The sequence below is a fragment of the Lissotriton vulgaris genome, chromosome 11 (assembly GCF_964263255.1).
Source record: "Lissotriton vulgaris chromosome 11, aLisVul1.2, whole genome shotgun sequence".
Taxonomy (NCBI): domain Eukaryota; kingdom Metazoa; phylum Chordata; class Amphibia; order Caudata; family Salamandridae; genus Lissotriton; species Lissotriton vulgaris.
This window is the reverse complement of record NC_141699.1, coordinates 397,423,786-397,445,516: the sequence shown is the minus strand read 5'-3', so window position 1 is coordinate 397,445,516 and position 21,731 is coordinate 397,423,786.

Sequence of the window (21,731 nt, the reverse complement as noted above, 5' to 3'; positions counted from 1 at the left end):
TGGTGAAGAATGCACTGAAACACCGGATCATTCATTAATGAGTAGACATATCCAATTACATGGGTCCTGTAATCAAAACGAGCCAAATTTAGCCTGTATTTTGAAAGGTACCCCGTGCCTGCAATCGTTCCCAAATTCACATTACTGGCAAATGGGAGTTATTTACTTTTAAACAAGGAAGATTGTTGTGCGTTAATAAAAGGGATTGCTTATGTTGTTACCGTCAGTGAGTGTATGGTTTGTTGCAAGAATGTAATGTATCCACCCCTGCATGGGAAACTTGATGTTTCCAACTGGCCTAATATTCCAACCTTGAAAGCAGAGTTCAATAAGATGCGTCGCATAAGAGCTCTATTGTCCCAAAAAGAAGTTGCCCTCACATCTGCTCGTGAAACATTTGTCCTTCACGTGGCTAACACCCGCACAGAGGTGCATGCCTTATTAAATACTGATTTGCCCTTGCACTTCGGTGAATTGATTCACACAATCTTCAATGCGTCCTCCACTTCGGGGCTGGCTCACATTTTTAAAGTTGTAAGCAGTGGCTTGGTGAGTTCCTTCCAAAAGATTTCCCTTGCTACTGGCTCTAGCTGCTGGCGTGCTATTGCTGTTTTGTTTATTTCAAAATGGATGCACATCCTGTGTTACAAGACGAGCTGTCTCAGCTAGGGCTGCTTCGCGCCCGGATGCTTGAGTACTATGGAGCACTGCCTCTTGCTACTTTGAGTGCAGCATATGGATTATCGTTTTGATTTTCCTACTTTTGAAAAAAATCTTTTTATTGATTTTCATCAAGCAAACAAAGTATAACCATCAGTTAATGGAATACAACAAATGCCAGTACACTTCTGCATTCTTCATCCAGTTGTGTTCGTCACAGGTAGAACAATACTATAAGTTAGCGGGTCAAGCAGTTTAGAGAGCAACAAAGTATATGCAGCAATTACGTGGCGCCTCAGGATAGAGGCATAGGTCACAATTATTTATAACATTGCATTTACATCATTTTTCTGTAGGTAAACTGTTAAATAGCTCCAATAGTTCTTTGGTCTTGATTTAGCTGGCAGTTCTTCCTCGTACGCCAATAACCTATCTCTGCAATATGTCATGTCCTGCAACCATTACTTAGGGCTTGGTATTTTCTTGCCCCCCCAACATTGAGATATTTGCCTCTTGGCCATTAACATAGCAATTGCACAGAATTTACGTTTCTCAGCTTTAACAGTTGATAGGAGACCCAACAAACATACCTTCATGGAGCTGTCAACTTCCACACCTACCATATTTTTAAGCATATCTGTTATTGTCTCCCAATAATCATGCACTTTCACACAGTACCAGGCCAGATGGACAAAATCCGCCTCCCGCCCGCATCTTTTACAGTTAGCGTCTTCCCGTAGTCCGTATTTATGGAGTCGTACCAGGGTGTGGTATGTTTGGTGTAGATATTTTAGATGTAGGATGCGCAGGTTACCATTCGGTGTGAGGCAGCCTAATTAATGTACATGTGGTGTATCACTCTTTCTCTGATATCGGATCTGGCAATACCTCGTTCCACCGTAGCATTGCTTTAGTGGAAGTGTATGGGATCTCATTCTGAGCCACCGTGTATAGGCGCGACACTAGGTGCGTGGTGTTTGAGGATGTTAAAATTAACTGTAGTGCTTCCAGACTCGGTGGTTCCACCGGGTAGTCTGGATATAAATCCTGGATAGCTCTTTGCAGTCTGTAATAGGTGAAGCGAAATAACATGGTTTGATTGCTTATATAGGACAAGTCGTCAATTTGGCGAAAACCACCCTCGTTATATAAGTCCCCAAACGTATCGATTCCTACTCGTTTCAGGAGATCCATACCGACTTTTTTGGTAGTTACTGATATCTCAGGATGGTTAGTGTAAGGGCAACGCCGGTGCATAAAGTGGCATTTTTTTCGCCAAACGCCCCAGTGTTCTCCACGCGTGAGTGGTCGTGTCAATTGTGTTGATGTCCGCCGAGTGTAACGGTGGACGTTTATGTGTGAGTACCGCTGTTAGTGGTATCGGCAAAGCATCCCCTTCTTCAACCGCCGTATGTGTTAAATAAGGTGTTGTGTGATACCAGTATGCAGCATATTGTGCCTGTGCACAGAGGTAGTATAAGAAGAGGTCCGGAATGCAGAAACCCCCTTTTTCGTAGGTTAGCGTCAACGTCCGCAGCTCTATGCGTGCTTGTTTACCTGCCCATATGAGTTTCAGGACTAACGATGTTATGTTTTTAAACACTGTCTTCGGAGGTGGTATTGGTATATTGTTAAATAGGTACAGAAGTTTAGGAAGGATATCCATCTTCACTATAGCAATGCGATCAGCCAATGATAGTGGCAGTTGTATCCACCTGTTAACTTTCTCTCCTATCTTGTCCAGTACTCTACCATAATTGGTACGTATTACTTCCTCCGGATCTCTACTATACCAGACCCCTAAAAATCTAATCGACTCAGTTTGCCAGTCTAGTGGGAAGCCCGTGGTATGCGGTGTAGTAGTGTCGGTGAGTGGAATTATAGAGGATTTATCCCAATTTATTTGTAAGCCTTTTTTTTTAGTTTTTTTTTTTTATCCTCATACATGCCACCAGAAGATGTAACCTCTAAGTGGGATCACTCCGAGCCACTTGCACACTGAGTCTTCTTGGATTCCACCCTTGATGTAATGTGCGAAGCATACAGAGATCGCCCAGAGGCAGGCCATTTCTTAGTCCAACTCCCCTTCGACACGTTACCTGGGAGGACCAGACCTATAGCCTCTGGCATAATCATTGGACTTCTGTTATTTTTCGGCCCAGGTTCTTAGAGCTGACCACACTTTACTAGCACTTTTGCCACCACACGCCATGTCCGACTGACTTACAATCATAATATTCTTCAGGCATTCTGCAAATTTTGGAGGGGCCTCCGACTTCCACTCTCTACATATTTCTCTCCTTGCAATCCCTATTATAGAAGATGAATTGAGTAACTGGATTGTTAATCAGGTACCCTTGTGGGAGCCCAAAAAAGATTAATCTGGGGCATCAGGTGATCGATGTGAGCAAAACCTCTTCCAAAAAACCACACACCTGTCTCCAGTAACTAGTAATTTGGGAGCACTCAAAAAACATATGTAGGTCGTCAGCTGCTCCCAGCTTACACTTTGGGCAACAATATCTCTCTGCTGATATCGTAGAGGGTTTGGCCGGAGTCCAATACACCCTGTAAGTTGTAAATAGGTGATTCCTTCTGAGATTAGCTGGTTTGATTGTCTTTTGTGATATTACAAATGCATCTGTCCAAATTTTCCTAATCTCCTCCGGATTTTCTGCTAGGTCTCCACTCCACAGGCTGGATATTTCTGAAGAGTGTGCCTGGATCATCTACCGTCGTGACATTGAATTGGAAGTATTCTTTGATAGCTGTAGCTATGGTATCCGCATATATCGGATCCAGAAGTGCCTTAGCGTTGAATCTCCTACTAAATGGAGGTGGTGTGTAGTGTGGTATCTGTAGCGTTAATATAATCGAGTTGTGGTCGGAGAGGGTCCTGGGTAGCGTTTTCAGAGTCCGTGCCCATAATAATGTGTTATCTGACTCTAACCAATAGTCTATTCTGGACCAACTACAGTGTGCCATACTTACGGGGTTGCCCCTGTCATATCTTGATATCTCACTCTCCAGATGTCTTTAAGGGAGAGCTCTTCCATGATATCCCATATTTTCCCCCTGGCCTTCTTATGTAGTTCCGATGAAGCAGTAGAGCGATCTAGTGAGTCACATAATGTCACATTAAAATCTCCCCCCCATATGATGTTTGTGTCGGTGAATTCGAGCATATGGTTCCATATTTCCTGCAAAAATTCAGGGGAGTCTACATTTGGACCATATATATTTACCAGTGTCACACGTTGTCCTCTTAACATTCCTGACACAATTACATATCTCCCATTTGCATCCAGGATTGTCCGGGTGATTTTGAAATTGACACCCTTCCTAATTAACGTCATCACCCCTCTCGAGTAGGAGGAATAGGTTGCTGGATTCTGCCCATTTCGTCCCAATTTTCCTACACATCGTCGGGGTTATGTGTGTTTCTTGCAATAGTGCTATATCTATATGATATCTGTCCAAACATGCAAAAATGTGTCTAATTTTTTTAGGATTCGTAAAGCCCCGCACATTCCAAGTTAACAGGTTTAAGCTATTATTACCTGACGTGCCTGTGCTGTAATGCAGCATATAAGTGAACATACCTCACATCTAGACCAATCGACACAATGTTCACTGGCAAAATTTCATTTGACCCTGCTCGCTCCAATCGTAACACAACATGGATATCAGCAATGCATCTTAAATGCCCTGGCACTTGCTCAAGAACTAGACCCCAACTTGCCCCAGTCCCTCCCACTTCAGCATCCCAATTTTGGCGAACCCATAGCCCCCCATGAACTTTATCAAAAAACATAACTTTGTGGGGATCACCCATGTAGAGGTCCGCCTGGGACACATTTCACCATCCTACTGAAAGGATGGGGGCAGATCTATTGCTCTTGAACAGACCTTATGTGGAAAGTGGAAAGAGTACTCCTTATAAAGGTACGACATTCTTAGTGTATAGTTCATACCAAAGTTTGTGACCCTGACCGTGAATGTATACATCGTGAAGGTTTCAGATCTCCACTCAGTGGTTTCTACGGTAACCAGTTCCGTTCCGCACTTTTTTAGTCTACTGTTATTTGCGGGTTATGGTGCAGGACATGTAAGGTAAGTTATGCAGCTCACCTTTGTATGGTGGTTCAATGGCAATCCATCTAGACGTATTACAATCAAACATTGTCTTGTGCATTGTAACCACAGAGTGTTCTTGCCATTATCTAACAATCATTGTATCCCTTGAGTGACGTGGATAGTCAGTTAACCACACTTCTGGGTGGCTGTACAGTTCACAAATATATTCATTAGGTCGATACCTTACCGTCAGTCAGAATCTGGTTGTCTCTCTCTTCTGTTCGCCTTTTTTCCTTTGGTTGCAATCTTTTTGATGAAGTCCATTGCAGCTTTGGGGGTAGTTAGAATGGTCGTTTTTCCTTCCCAGGTAATCTTCAGCCGAGCTGGATAGAGCATGGCGTAGGGTATCTGCAATTCTCGTAGCTTGGTTTTGGCTTCGTTGAACTCTCGTCTCGCCTGTTGCACTGTAACCGTGTAGTCCGGGTAGAACTCCAATTTATTCCGTAGGTATTGAATCTCTCCTTTTTCACGTGCTAGTCGCAAAATGTTGTCTCGATCTCTATAATTTAAAAAACGGGTGACTATGGGTCTCGGTGCCGTGCCTGGCGGAGGTTTTGGTGCCAGGGAGCGATGTGCTCTCTCGACAATAAATATAGGTGACAGAGAATTGTCTCTGAATATTTCTTTGCACATTTGCTCAATGTATGTTTCCATGCACCCTGTGTTGGTAGTTTCAGGCAGTCCTGCGATACGGATGTTATTCCGGCAAGATCGAGCTTCCAATTCCTCAGCTTTTGCTTTGATGACCTCCAGGACTTTTTCCATGCCGATGTATTTGGCTGTTGTGGAATGTGATTCATCCTCCACCGCACATATGCGATTGTCAGCGGTTTCCAATCGCTCCCCTTGCTTGTCCATCTTGGCCGCCATGCTATCCATCCGTCCTGTTTGATGGTCCAGCTTGCCATTAATATCTTGTAGGTTGGTTTTGATGGCTTTAAGAATACTCTCCATACTGCTTTCTTCCGTGCTTCCAGTCTCTGCGTCGTCGTCTATGGGCTCAGTCAGACCTTTCGGTGTTTTACGTGCTTCAAATGTTATTTTTGATTGTTGCTTGTCTGGCTTACCCATGGTGCCCAGTTGCGGAGCGTTTTGTATGAAATTGTTCAGTAGGGGTTATTCAGCACCGTCTTCGTGAAAGAGCCTTATAGTGTAGATTTACTAATCTAGGCGGGGTGGCCACCTGGTAGTGTTGTAATCAAGTTCTGTACTGGCAAAGATGCAATGTCTGCAGCTCTAGACGGTCTCGTTCGTGTCTTTTCCGTCAAGGGTTGGCGGTTACCTGTAATGTGTATGCCGTTGCGGTAAGCTCGCTATACCAGCTCTGCGGGTTTCGCACCAGTTGTTTCTTGTGAACAGCTAGCCAGTGTGTTTAAAGATGACCGCCATATGCATTCGGGTGAATGTTCCAGCTAATAGCGTGTCGATTTCCCTATGTTAAGTGGGTCCCTCGTTGTCTGAGCTGCTGCTCACCTTGGTGCCCTCCGTGTAACTCTTGCAAGGTATCGTAGCGTTGTAGGAAGTGGTGTAGGTGGTATCCTCGCCTTGCGTTGTGATACTTCTAGGGTTCCATGTTACCTCCTTGTGTCATGAGTCCAGTGGAGAGGTGTGGCTCACTGGTTAGAGGCGGCAGACCCGAGTGCAGAGAACGGCCCGGGACCAGGGTTCGATTCCCGACGCGGCAGGGTCTTGGACCAGGATCAGCGGACTGATAATTCTCGCATCGGTGCCTACTCCGACCAGGGAGCACACTCGGCAACTCTGGGCATTAGCTTGCCTCATCTCCACAACGGCCCCACACAAACGCCGGGGATGCCTGGTTTCACCTTGGAGACCCCCCAGGAGGGACTATCTCACAGGGAAAGCCAGGACGGGTTCCCCAGCGGTCTATAGCGCTACGAGGCCTCCGGGTAGCAGTGCGCTTTACAAGACACAACAATTTACAATTTACAATTTACAATTATATGACGGAGAGTTAGTATTCAGGCGTCATAGGCTAATGTCTCCGTTTGAGCCCCCCTGTTTGGTTACAATATTTATAGAGGTTAATTCCAGGGCTTGGAGGAAATATCGGTGACTCCTTAAAGTAGTTAACTGGTCAGCTCTTGTTCCAGTTGCCAGCGTGCATCACCGCGACCGTCTGTGCCGCCTCTACTGTCATCAGCCTGCCCTCTTGCGCTATAAACACAGGAGAGGTACCTTATCTGCCGGCTCCATATAGCTGCCTTCGTGTTAGCTCAGCCATATGATTTGATTTGTCACCATGGAACCTGCCATCCGCAACGATGCACGATCGCCAGTGTAGTGGGGGATGGGCCCACAGCGCGAGAATGAGTCAGCAACCCAGACAGTTGGCACCATCATTCAGAACAATCACCCCAGTCGTTCCATATGCATCTGCTAATCCTGACAGATACTCCGGTTTTATTTCGTGTTGCAGGCACCAGTGTATATTTATAACTGTCTATTGGCGCCTTCGTGACATGGGCGCCGCCATTTTGTGGGTTTGCCCTCAGCAATAATGTAGAATGCGTTTAGCGCCTCGGTGATTTATTAAAGTGGGGATCTAGCAGTTGTATCATGCGCCCCCACTGTCCCGCAAGTGTTTGCCTCTTGTAGAATATAGTCCGCTTGCTCACCTCTCTGCCGCATCCCCAGGTCCGGACGCCGGTCGTCACCGGTGCTGTAAGGACATGGGCGGCGCCATTTTAAGCCCCCGAGTCCTCCACCACTTTATTGCAGTCTAGCATGTATTTTGATGTCATACTTCAATATCTCCGGTTTCGGAGCTGGCCCACCTTCAGATCCGTGCAGCAGTCGATCGCGATCTGCGCCGGCCATTCCACATTGTGTCTGACGGTGCATAGTGGCTCTTCAGGGTCTGCGAGGACTAACGGTCGCCATGTTGTCCCGACCCCGTTGTTACTTTTCCGGTGCTGTTTTTTATGAAAATAGAGCCTGCAACATGCATATACTCTGCTCCATCCATGCAGCAGATCTTCCCATCCACTGCGATGCAGTTCACGCTGGTTTTCGGTCCATTTTGGATGATTGTACAGCGCTGGATCCGTATCTGCCCGGCGGAGCTGCTTACTCAGGCATCCATTCCGCTGTGCGCCCCCTAGCGCCTCCCCTCGATTTTCCTACTTTAACCCCTTCCGCGCTGATGACGAGCTCAGCTCGTCATGAGGCTTACCTGCCGTGCGCTCATGACGAGCTGAGCTCGTCATGTAACGCGGTATTTACAAAACCGCCGCGCACAGCGGGAAAAGCCGCCGCAGCGATGCGGTTAAATGCGTCCAGCCTGTCTTCCATTGCCTGGGTTGCGACTTCGAATGGACCCTGGATTTGTGTCTCTGCAATACGGTGTCTCTCGATGCAGATTATAATCAAGTTATGAGTCCCTTAATTGCTCATGAATTGCTTTGTTCTGATGGAGGGATTATGGCCTTTGCAGCGATGCATGGAATACTGGGTTGTTGGAATGTGTTCGCAGCGGCGCAAGATTTCTTGGCTCGCAGCTTCCTTGAAAACCCACCGAGTTGTCCTCTGATGGTGCAAGAGGCTCCGGTAATTGAAGAACATGTATGTTCTTTCCCTTTGTTAAATTGGATGGCCGAATTATTTTCGGATGATAACAGTGACTTCCTGTTGCTGCATATTTTGCATATTCATTATTAAGATGAACTGTGTTTGCAGTCTCGCTTTCTTAACCAACACTTTTCATTGGATTTTTTTTTAGCACACAATTTTTTTGAGCCCTTACCTATTGACTTTATCAATGTCCAAAGGCAAGATTTTTTTTCTCTTCACAATTATGTTTATTTTATCTCTGTTTTTGAGGTACCAATTTGGAGACTTGTGTTCGAACTATCGATCTTGAACTCTGCATTCCTAAATTTGCCCCTTCCATGCTCGGATCAAAGGCAGGGTGTCATGTGGTTTGGTTTCACCTTTGCACTGTGTTATGTTAGCATGAGCGTGTTAGAAGTTTAAACGCCATTTTCCTTTTCTGCAGCCTCTGCACACGACACATTTTGTTATTAAAGCTTTTCGCCCAGTTAAATATTTTGCTTCACACGAGAATAACATGTTTGCTTATAATATCAGCCTTGCTTGGTAAGCTATGTCTGTACAGGGGGAACATCACTTACAACGCATTTTTTACAACGCACTACCATTACATCGCAACCATTACAACGCATACCATTACAGCGCATTGCGCTGGGGGGCGCTCTAGGATAGGGAATATATTTAATTTACTATCCAACACCTTCCCTGCTATCCACGGGGACTGGAGTTGGAATAGTAAATTAAATAATTCACTATCCAGCGCCTAAAATCATTATGCGTTGTAATGGACTGCGTGGTAAAAACCGCGTTGTAAAGGCATGCGATGTAAAAGCATGCGTTGTAGTGACACCAATCCCTGTACAGTGAGTGCTGAGGCCTTCAAGGTTATTTCAACACAGCGCTTGTTGTTCATTTTTGATCAGCGCACTGGCTAGACATAATACATATGCAGCTGTGGCCAACTTTGGGTTTTAGGCGCGATTAATAATGCACTGCACAGACCATGAGTTACACACTTGATGAATATTCGCATGCAGAGAGTTGGTGCAGGAGATGATGTGATCCATTTCTGCTGAACCCAAAGGTATGGGCCCGCCCTTCTAAACCCAAGGAGACCTTCTGTAGATATAATATAATATAATATACTAGCTAGGGAGGGTAAACTGAGGTTCTATTTTGACCTTTTCCCTTTAGCATTTTAACATGCTTTCACCTTTTGTATTTTATGGAATATTAACCATGCTGCTAACGTTGTTCCTTATAATATGTTTGCTTGTATTAGCTAAGATACTGCGCTTGAGAACACTGCATTAGAAATAAACATTTCAAACGGTATACACCTGTTACAACGCAACTTTTACAACTACCTACTATTAAAACGCAACTTTTACAACGCATACCATTACAACGCATTGCGCTGGGGGGCGCTCTAGGATAGAGAATAAGTATAATTTACTATCCAACACCTTCCCTAGTGTCCACGGGGACTGGAGTTAGAATAGTAAATTATACTTACCACTATCCAGCACCTCAAAGCGCTATGCGTTGTAATGGTATGCGTTGTAATGGTCGCGTTGTAATAGTAGGTAGTTGTAATGGTATGCGTTGTAACATGGTACATCCATTTCAAACTTGCACGTGTCCTCATTTACTCCTCGTTCTGGATTGATATGTTAGTATAACCAAAGAGTGTTCATGTGTTCCACGTTACCTGAGGTGTTCTAAATCCATGTTCTGGGATGTCTAAACATTGGGGGTCGGTAAGAACCAATGAGATACTGATTGCTAGTCTGGTAGGGGATTTTGGATTCTAAGGTGAGTTTTGGCACACCCTAATTCACTGAAGTTATAAGTCTCTATGCACAGTTCTGTGTAGGAGCAGAATCCCTGCTACAGTACCAAGCCCTTTTTCCCCTGTTAAATGATGGTAGGTTTTACCTGTCGGAATTTATCTGCTATTTGTACTTTATTGCACCCTGTAAATTCCCAAGGAACAAACAAACACTTGAAATTGCAACCCCTGCACAGTTTGCGCACTGGAGTTTTATTTTGTATATAAAACCTGTCTACTGTTTGGCATATCATTGAACTCTACATGTTTTTTTGCTCTTCTACAGAATAATCCAAAAGCTGAAAGGGAAGTTGGAGGGGGATGTCAGTTTCACAAGGGAAGATAGTGGGTGGAAACGTGCTTGTCTGATTTCCAGGATGCTTTCTTATGAACTCATGTTTCAGGATAATTTCAAGCCTATTTTGAACCACACCTGATGTAAAAAAAAATCAAAATAATACAGTGAGTGTTCTTCAAGGTTTAGAGATCTCCACAACATCTTCTAACTCACATGGCAGGAATGACTCAGAATTAGGTGCTTCTGGAAGCTGATGGTAAAATTCCTGGCAGAGTCAGCGGGAAAGAGTCCATAAGGTTGTACTTTTTGGAATATATCTTGCATAAAAAATAAACCTTCTGCCATGGGTCTCGATTTATGTATGGTTCATGTAGCTATGCACTGGCCAGCGGTGGGCCCTCCTAAGAAAAAGTAATGTGAATTGAGGTTCTGAGAATGTGTACAATCGTCAGAGAGACCTATAAGAGACTGTGAAAGTGACAGAAGGTTGACGAACGAAACAGTTTTTCAGACACATTTCTTGAGGGACTGGATTATCACCCAGATTTGATGCCCCCTTACATTAACTTAAATTTGTCTTGGTTGCTGGACCTGGTCCTGTGAGACTGCAGTGTGTTTCCCAACCATTTGTTGTGCCATGATGTTCATGAAATTCGTTTAAAATGTATAATTTAATAGATCATGGTGATCTTCACTGGACATGCCCATAAAATTGGATTTAATCGGAGCACTTTCGAATATAACAATGTTTATGATATAACGATGCCACATAATATATTAAAAAACATACTTATTTAATACAATATTACAAATACTCATTTCGTCAGAGATATGTCTGCCCCCGGTTTGTGGTTTATAATTAGGGCTACCGGTTTTATGGTCTTTTTTTTTTTAACATGTCCGTCTGTATTTATACAAGTTTATTTTTTGGCCTTTGTATGTGTATTTATCCATATTTATTTAGTGTTTTGCGTAAAAATGAAGTTGTAAAACTGTACATTTCCATATTTATTTAACTGATCTATGTGCACTCATACTTTAATGTCTGTTGTATTTTAGCTATTTAAGCTGCCAAATATTAATTACATAAAAATACATCCACTGGTAAACATTAGCATTATACCACAAATGTATGTTGACATATGCCTTTATTTAAAGAAATTCCATCCTGTGTTTAGGTCTCGCCTAGCGTATTGCGTAAGCAATCGCTATGCGAGAGATATAGAGAGCTGCTCCAGGAAAGCTTACCAAGGGGCTTTTTGAATGCGGATTATCGACAGTGCATGTGCTCCGTGCGCGCGCGCGCCATTCGCTCCTTGCCCCCCCATCAGACTTGAAAGGAAGCTGCTCGCACACCACCATTCCACCATTTGTCTGAGCCTCGCATGACTTGAAAGGCTCCCACCCCATCAGACTTCAAAGGGATGCGCTCCCCCGCCCCTGCCACAGCAATGCCGAGAGCTTGTTTTTTTTTATCTCTTCCTCGCATCGCTGGCCTTCCAGGCATCGCTGGCCTAATTACTTTCACTTTCGCAGCCATTGAAACACATGGGCTTTGATTTATTCTTGTGGTACAAGTTCTTCAGACAACTAGCGGAGGGCGGCCAAACACTTCCATTGTAATCCTTCTCACAGGCTTATTTTATGGCTTGTTTCTGTTTCCTTCTTTCTTTCACGTTTTTTTATTTATTAGCAGTGTTCATTCTTTCGTTATCTTTTTTTTTTCCTTTTTGTTTCATCTCTAACTTTCTTCCTTCCCTTCTCTCTTTATTGTTCCCCTTTTCTCTATTCCCTACTTTTCTCCTCTCGTCTCCTCTCGTCTCCCCTCCCCTCCCCTCCTTTCTTCTCCTCTTCATAGCTATACAAATTAACTTCATAGGGGCACTGCTATTTTGCCCCGGGGTACCTTTGTTGGACGCTAATTTCATTGCTTCTTAACGCCCACCTCTTTCCTTGTTTAAGGCATGCCCTCACCCCAAGTTCTCAATCAAGCTTCTTTGATAGTTCTACCAGCGAAGCCCTCAATTTATTTCATTTTATTTGTAGTTTCATATAGCGCGATCTCAACCCATATTGGATCGCTTTACATGAGCACCAATTAAGTTACGCAAGGACACATTAATTTTGTACTAGGCACGAGGAGATTACATGATTTGCCCAAAATCACAGGATTCTGTCATTGAGTCGACGCCGAGGCTCAAACCTAGTTTCCCCACCTCCAAAGTTGGTAGCTCTGTCCACAGCCTGCGCTATTTTAGGCAGTTCTTTGTGAGTGACAAAATCCGATTCCTCGCTGTAAGCAACGTCTAGAGTAACAATTTAGGACCGTGAACGTGCTCCTTTCTGGCTCCATGTTTAGAATCACTAGTTTTGCAGCTATTATTGCCCATAATCTTTTCATAACCTGAGGCTCTGATTAAGCTGAATTTTCTTTTCTGTTAGCTCACCAGCCAATAATAACATGAACAGCAATACTTAGTAGGCATTTGTAGCAAACAACAAAAAACGCGATGCAAAATGTCTACACACAACACAAGTAACATATAAAATGCTTCTGTCGTAGTCTCTTCCTCTTTCTTTGCTGCTCACAGCAGCTGATAAGCCCCATTATCCTTATGTATCATATTTCATCTGTTAATGTGTATTTTCTTATTTTTATTGACATAGATAACTTTTGCTCATTATACCTTGCAGGGCTTCTCCCTATTGGTTAAACGCCGGCTCACTCAATCACATCACAGACTAGTTCGGGTTGTAACGTCCATCTAGGGTTGTTCACCTCAGCATCCCCAGGCTGTTATTGAGTTTTGGTTTGACCCAAAGTAACATGACCGCAGTTGTTTAATAAAAGGAGCGGAGCAGCACAATCGATTGTTCTGCACCAGCTACGATCCTTGTTTGGCTTGCATTTGTTTTCTTATTCAAAATGCTTGATAGACCAATGAGTTTCCTCTACACTGCCATGTAGGTAAGCCTTGTTAATAGGAAGGGTTGCAGGAAGTGATTCCACAATCGCCCGCCATTTCTGCTGGGTGGGTGGTCTAGCCAACTGGCACTTAGCATCCACAGCGGAAGACATGCAATAAGGGCATTCATGACAAGTGTTTACTAATGCCTGCCATTGCTGCTCGGTCTAGACTACTGGCACCAGGCATTTACAGTGAGACACATGCTGCTGTCGGCATGATACACATTAAAAAGATTGTTAAGTGAGCTCACACTTCTAACATGCAGGTACTGTTGATGTTAATCTAGGTTATTAAACTAGGCAAGCCCAGGACGGATTATGTATGGCAAAGCTGGGTGAATCCTCTAGCTAGAATCACACTTTATCTACTTCATGCCAAATTTTACCTTCCTCTTTACATGCAGTGAGGCTACAGGCTCGCCTCTTCACTGTGGGAACTATGGATCGCTAATTAGTGTTTCTTTGAGTGTGTACTGTCTACTATTCATGCAATATGTTTAGTGTGAATGTTTTTGATCACAGGCTCCTCCCTCCCACTGATTGGCAAGGCTCTCTCTGACGATCGAAGCGCTGTGACCGCCCTGACATCGTCAGAAACGGTCGCTCCCTCAAGCCCCCTGGTGCTTGTGGTTTCAGCTGTGCCTCGCTGCTTCCTGATCAACGCTGTGCTCTGCCTGGGTATTGTTGCGCTGTGCTGCTGACCTGCATTGTTTGCATCTCACTGTGCCTGCTCGCATTTGACTATCGACACCCCCCCCTACCTCCAGCATTTGCCCACTTCACTTGCGCTCGTATTACCATATTGTGCATTAGTATTTGTGCCCCATTTCGCTAGCGCTTCTCTGCCCACAGCGCTATTTGTTGATATTCCCCAACCAGCTCCGCTTTCACTTGTGCCGCCATTTGTGTTGTGATTTGCCTCGGAGCCCGCCCTCTCCACGCACGCACCCGCCTCCCAGCTGCTCCTCCCTCGCCCCTCCCCCCTCCCCTAACAATATATGACAGATGCATTTGCGCGCAGCGTTCACGCGCAGCGGTCGCGCCCCAGTTGCGCCGAAGGTGCGCCAAAGGTAAGCCCGTCTACGCCCGTCCGCGCCAAGCCCGCGCCCAGCGCCAGACCCCCTGTCCCCCGTACCACACACCCCACCCGCATTACATACGACGCCTCCACCCTCTTAGCCCTAAACTCCGGTCGACTCCCTAATTGCGCCCAAGCTGCACCTGGACACACCCATGGACCCTTCACATGCAACTCCTGCAAGTATGACGGCACCAAGCCCAAGACCAACTGCTCATCCACTAACACCAAACAGAGACCTGACACCAACCACCTAAAACACCCGCTCGGTCCACAGTCACGCCATCGACCTTTGGAATCTACTAGACACCATCACTCCGGACGTCGCCTTCCTAACAGAAACATGGATGAACGCCTCCTCAGCCCCAGACATCACCATTGCCATCCCGGAAGGCTACAAGATCATCCGAAAAGACCGCACCAACCAAACAGGAGGAGGCATCGCTATCGTCCATAAGAATTCCATCCGCATCTCAACCAGCTCAGACGTCAACCTCGCTAGCGCCGAACACCTTCACTTCCAGATCCACACCGACCCCAAGACCACACTCAGAGGCACCCTCCTCTACAGGCCACCAGGACCCCGTGCACGATTCAGTGAAGACATCACTGACTTTATCACCCCACACGCCCTCCCCTCCGAGGACTACATTCTATTGGGAGACCTCAATTTTCACCTGGAAAAGAGCAATGACAGAAACACCACCACCCTTCTGGACAACCTCGCCAACATCGGACTCAAACAGCTTGTTAATACCCCCACTCACTACGCAGGTCACACACTCGACCCTATCTTCACTTCCAGCAAACATATCTCCTTCAGCCACACCACAGCTCTCCATTGGACGGACCACAGCTGCGTTCACTTTGTCTACAAAAAGACCACAACCCACAACCATCCTCAACCTACTCTGCGAAGAAACTGGAACAAGATCACCATCGACCAGATCTCCTCATCACTTCTACAAAACCCCCCTGCCCACTCTTCGAACCCCAACCAAGCAGCCATTAACCTCACTCAATGGCTAACCAACAGCGCCGACAACCAAGCACCTTTGAAAAAACGTCAAATCAAATTTGGCAGCAAAAACGCCCCCTGGTTCAACGATGATCTTAAGAAATCCAAGAAACTCTGTCGCTCCCTTGAGAAGGCCTGGAAAAAAGACCCAAACACCAGCAGCAGGGATGCCTTCAAAAACGCCACCCGCATACACCACCAACTGATCCGGACTGCCAAGAAAACCGCATTTAAAGACCGATTAGACAACAACGCCCACAACAGCAAGGAATTATTCAACATCGTCAAAGAGTTTACCAACCCCACTGCCAACTCCAACGACATCACTCCCTCTCAAACCCTTTGCGACTCCCTAGCTTTGTTCTTCCACGACAAAATCGCAGACATCCACAACAGCTTCGACAACCAACCCGGAGACCAACCCACCCAAACTTCTGCCATACCTTCACCCCCCTTGAACACCCTTAATGACTGGAACCCAATCTCCACTGAGGACACCATCCGCCTGATGAACTCCATCCACTCAGGATCCCCCACAGACCCATGCCCTCACCACATCTTCAACAAAGCAGATTCCATCATTGCACCACACCTCCGAGACGTCATCAACTGCTCCCTCAATTCCGCCACCTTCCCGGAAAGCTGGAAACACGCCAAACTCAGCGCCCTTCTGAAAAAACGCACAGCTGACCCCACCGAACTCAAAAACTACCGCCCCATCTCGCTCCTTCCATTCCCGGCCAAAGTCATCGAGAAAGCTGTCAACAACCAGCTTGCCACCTTCCTCGAAACCAACAAATCCCTCGACTCCTCACAGTCCGGCTTCCGAGCCAAACACAGCACTGAGACCGCACTCATCGCAGCAACAGACGACATTCGAACTCTACTGGACAATGGAGACACAGTCGCCCTCATCCTCCTCGACCTCTCCGCTGCCTTCGACACAGTCTGTCATAGCACCCTGATACAATGCCTCAGAAACATCGGAATCCAGGGAAAAGCACTGGAATGGATCACCTCGTTCCTTGCCGGAAGAACACAGAGAGTCCGCCTCCCACCATTCAAGTCAGAAGCCACCGATGTCATTTGCGGCGTGCCACAAGGATCTTCACTCAGCCCCACCCTCTTCAACGTATACATGAGCCCCCTCACGGCCATCGCACGCCAACACAACCTCAACATCATCTCCTATGCTGATGATACTCAACTGATCCTCTCACTCACCAAAGACCCTAACACCGCCAAAACCAACCTACATGAAGGAATGAAAGAAGTAGCCGAGTGGATGAAACACAGCCGTCTGAAACTGAACTCAGACAAAACAGAAGTCCTTATCTTAGGCACCTCCCCCTCCGCCTGGGACGACTCTTGGTGGCCAGAGGCCCTTGGAAAAGCACCTATCCCGACGACCACGCACGGAACCTGGGCGTCATCCTGGACTCCTCACTCTCGATGACCAGACAAGTCAACGCCGTTTCATCATCTTGTTTCAACACTCTTCGCATGCTCAAAAAAACATTTAGCTGGATCCCCACCGAAACTAGAAAAACGGTCACCCACGCATTGGTTACAAGCCGCCTGGACTACGGAAACACCTTATACGCCGGCACCACCGCAAAACTTCAGAAAAAACTCCAACGCATCCAGAACGCATCTGTCAGACTCATACTAGACATCCCGCGTAAAGACCACATTTCTGGGCACCTGAAAAACCTCCACTGGTTCCCCGTCAATAAGAGGATAACATTCCGCCTCCTGACCCACGCACACAAAGCACTTTACGAACTCGGACCCGAATGCCTCAACACACGACTTTCCTTCTACACCCCCTCCCGCCAGCTACGCTCTTCCAACCAAGCCCTTGCCGCTGTACCTCGCATCAACAAAACCACCATGGGAGGAAGATCCTTCTCCTACCTGGCGGCTAAAACCTGGAACTCACTTCCCACTCACCTTCGCCTCACTCAGAACCACCTAGCATTCAGAAAGCAACTTAAAACCTGGATATTCGAAAAGTAATTCCACACCCTTCTTCAAGCGCCTTGAGACCCTCTGGGTATGTAGCGCGCTATATAAATTAATTGACTTGACTTGACTTGATGCTGATCTTCAGGTGCATGCTCGAAAACCACGATACTGTAGATTTTGGATTTCAACACAATAGGCGCTTTGTGACTGCTATACCGCTTTTAGGAACACAGGATTTTACACGGTGGCCATTAATATATGTAAGCTAATTCTCAATTTTGTGTTGCAGATTTGGAATAACACAAAGTAGGTGCATTTGGCATTCAGAGTCCATGATTGTGCAGCATTCTGCACGCATTGTAAAGCACAGTTGGGAGTGGTCTTGGTCTCTACCATTCTACCGCCCTCACTCTACCGCTCTACCGCCCTCACTCTACCGCCCTCACTCCACCACTCTACCGCCCTCACTCTACCACTCTACCGCCCTCATACTCTCACTCTACCACTCTACCGCCCTCACTCTACCGCCCTCACTATACGGCCCTCACTCTACCACTCTACTGCCCTCACTCTACCACTCTCACTCACTCACTCTATTGCCCTCACTCACTCTATCGCCCTCCCTCACTATATCTATCTATCGCCCTCCCTCTATATATCTATCGCCCTCCCTCTATCACCGTCCCTCTATCTATCTATCGCCCTCTCCCCATATCTGTCTATCGCCCTCCCTCTATCTGTCAATCGCCCTCCCTCTATCACCGTCCCTCTATCTGTCTATCGCCCTTCCTCTATCTATCTATCGCCCTCCCTCTATCTATCTATCGGCCTCACTCTATCACCCTCCCTCCCTCTATCTATCACCCTCCCTCTCTACCACCCACCTCCTTCTCTAACTCCCTGTTCTCTTCTCTTCTCCTGTGCTGATTTGCTGCTCTCTTCCACCCTGCCTCCTTCTCTAACTCCCTTTTCTCTTCTCCTGTGCTGATCTGCTGCTCTCTTCCACCCTCCTCCTTCTTTAACTCGCTGTTCTCTTCTGCTGTGCTGTTATGCTGCTCTCTTCCACCCACCTCCTTCTCTAACTCCCTGTTCACTTCTCTTCTCCAGAGCTGATCTGCTGCTCTCTTCAACCCACCTTCTTCTCTACCTCCCTGTTCTCTTCTCCCGTGCTGTTCTGCTGCTCTCTTCAACCCCACCTCCTTCTTTAACTCTCTGTTCTCTTCTCCTGTGCTAATCTGCTTCTCTCTTCCACCCACCTCCTTCTTTAACTCCCTGTTCTCTTCTGCTGTGCTGATCTGCTGCTCTCTTCCACCCACCTCCTTCTTTAACTCCCTGTTCTCTTCTCACATGCTGATCTGCTGTTCTCTTCCTCCCGCCTCCTTCTCTAACTCCCTTTTCTCTTCTCCTGTGCTTATCTGCTGTTCTCTTTCACCCCGCCTCCTTCTCTAACTCCCTGTTCTCTTCTCCTGTGCTAATATGCTGTTCTCTTCCACCCGCTTCCTTCCTTAACTCCCTGTTCTCTTCTCCTGTGCTGATCTGCTGCTCTCTTCCACCCGCCTCCTTCTTTAACTCCCTGTTCTCTTCTCCTGTGCTGATCTGCTATTCTCTTCCACCCGCCTCCTTCTCTAACTGCCTGTTCTCTTCTGTGCTGATCTGCTCTTCTCTTCCACCGCCTCATTCTCTAACTCCTTGTTGCCTTCTCCTGTGGTGATCTTTTTGCTCTCTTCCATCTGCCTCCTTCTCTAACTCCCTTTTCTCTTCTCCGGTGCTGATCTGCTGTTCTCTTTCACCCCGCCTCCTTCTCTAACTCCCTGTTCTCTTCTCCTGTACTGATCTGCTGTTCTTTTCCACCGCCTCCTTCTGTAACTCCCAGTTCTCTTCTCCTGTGCCGATCTGCTGTTCTCTTCCACCCGCCTCCTTCTTTAACTCCCTGTTCTCTTCTCCTGTGCTGTTCTGCTGCTCTCCTCCACCCCACCTCCTTCTTTAACTCCCTGTTCTCTTCTGCTGTGCTGATCTGCTGCTCTCTTCCACCCACCTCCTTCTCTAACTCCCCATTCTCTTCTTTTCTCCCTCTGCTGATCTGCTGCTCTCTTCCAACCCACCTCCTTCTTTAACTCCCTGTTCTCTTCTGCTGATCTGCTGCTCTCTTTCACCTCGCCTCCTTCTCTAACTCCCTGTTCTCTTCTCCAGTGCTAATCTGCTGCTCTAATCCACCCGCCTCCTTCTTTAACTCCCTGTTCTCTTTTGCTGTGCTAATCTGCTGCTCTCTTCCACACCACCTCCTTCTTTAACTCTCTGTTCTCTTCTGCTGTGCTTATCTGCTCCTCTCTTCCACCCACCTCCTTCGCTAACTCCCTTTTCTTTTCTCTTCTCTCGTACTGATCTGCTGCTCTCTTCCACTCTGCCTCCTTCTCTAACTCCCTGTTCTCTTCTCTTCTCCTGTGCTGATCTGCTGTTCTCTTCCATCCGCCTACTTTTTAACTCCCTGTTCTCTTCTGCTGTGCTATTATGCTGCTCTGTTCCACCCACCTCCTTCTTTAACTCCCTGTTCTCTTCTCCGGAGCTGATCTGCTGCTCTCTTCCACCTGCCTTCTTCTCTAGTCCTGTGCTGACCTGTTGCTCTCTTCCACCCGCCTCCTTCTTTAACTCCCTGTTAACTTCTGCTGCTCTGCTGCTCTCTTCCACCTCACCTCCTTCTCTAACTCCCTGTTCTATTCTCTTCTCCTGTGCTGATCTGCTGCTCACTTCCACCTCACCTCCTTCTTTAACTCCCTGCTCTCTTCTCCTGTGCTGCTCTGCTGCTCTGCTGCTCTCTTCCACCCGCCTCCTTCTTTAACTCCCTGTTCTCTTCTCCTGTGCTGATCTGCTGCTCTCTTCCATCCCACCTCCTTCTTTAACTCCCTGTTCTCTTTTGCTGTGCTGATCTGCTGCTCTTTTCCACCCGCCTTCTTCTTTAACTCCCTGTTCTCTTGTCCTGTGCTAATCTGCTGTTCTCTTCCACCCGCCTCTTTCTCTAACTCCCTGTTCTCTTCTCCTGTGCCGATCTGCTGTTCTCTTCCACCGCCTCCTCTTTTAACTCCCTGCTCTCTTCTCCTGTGCTGATCTGCTGCTCTCTTCCACCCCACCTCCTTCTTTAACTCCCTGTTCTCTTCTCCTGTGCTGATCTGCTGCTCTCTTCCACCCCACCTTCTTCTTTAAGTCCCTGTTCGCTTCTCCTGTGCTAATCTGCTGTTCTCTTCCACCCGACTCTTTCTCTAACTCCCTGTTCTCTTCTCCTGTGCCGATCTGCTGTTCTCTTCCACCCGCCTCCTTCTTTAACTCCCTGCTCTCTTCTCCTGGCCTGATCTGCTGCTCTCTTCCACCCCACCTCCTTCTTTAACTCCCTGTTCTCTTCTGCTGTGCTGATCTGCTGCTCTCTTCCACATACATCATCTCTAATCGCACACACACACATACATACAACCATGCACACACACACTGACACACATAACCACACACACAATCTCACACACAATCTCACACACAACCACACACACACAACCCCACACACACAACCCCACACACAACCCCACACACAACCACAGACACAACCCCACACACACAATCCCACACACATCACCCCACACACATCACCCCACGCACAACCACACGCACAACCACACGCACAACCACACAACCACACGTACACACAACCACCCACACACACAACCATCCACACACAAAACCACCCACACACAACCACACATACGACCACACACACATCCAACCACACACACACACAACCACACACACACACAACCACAAACACACACACAACCACACACAACCACACACACACACAACCACACCCACCCACACACACCCACCCACACACACACCCACACACCCACACACACCACACACACACAACCACACACACACATAACCACACACCCACACAACCATACACACACACACAACCACACACACACAACCACACACATCTATCTATCGCCCTCACTCTATCTATCTATCTATCGCCCTCACTCTATACATCGCCCTCACTCTATCTATCTATCGCACCACCACACCATCACTCAGGGGCACCACAACATCACTCAGGGACACCACAACATCACTCAGGGGCACCACAACATCACTCTGCGCTACCACAGCATCACTGAACGCCACAGCATCACTCGTCGCCACCACAACATCACT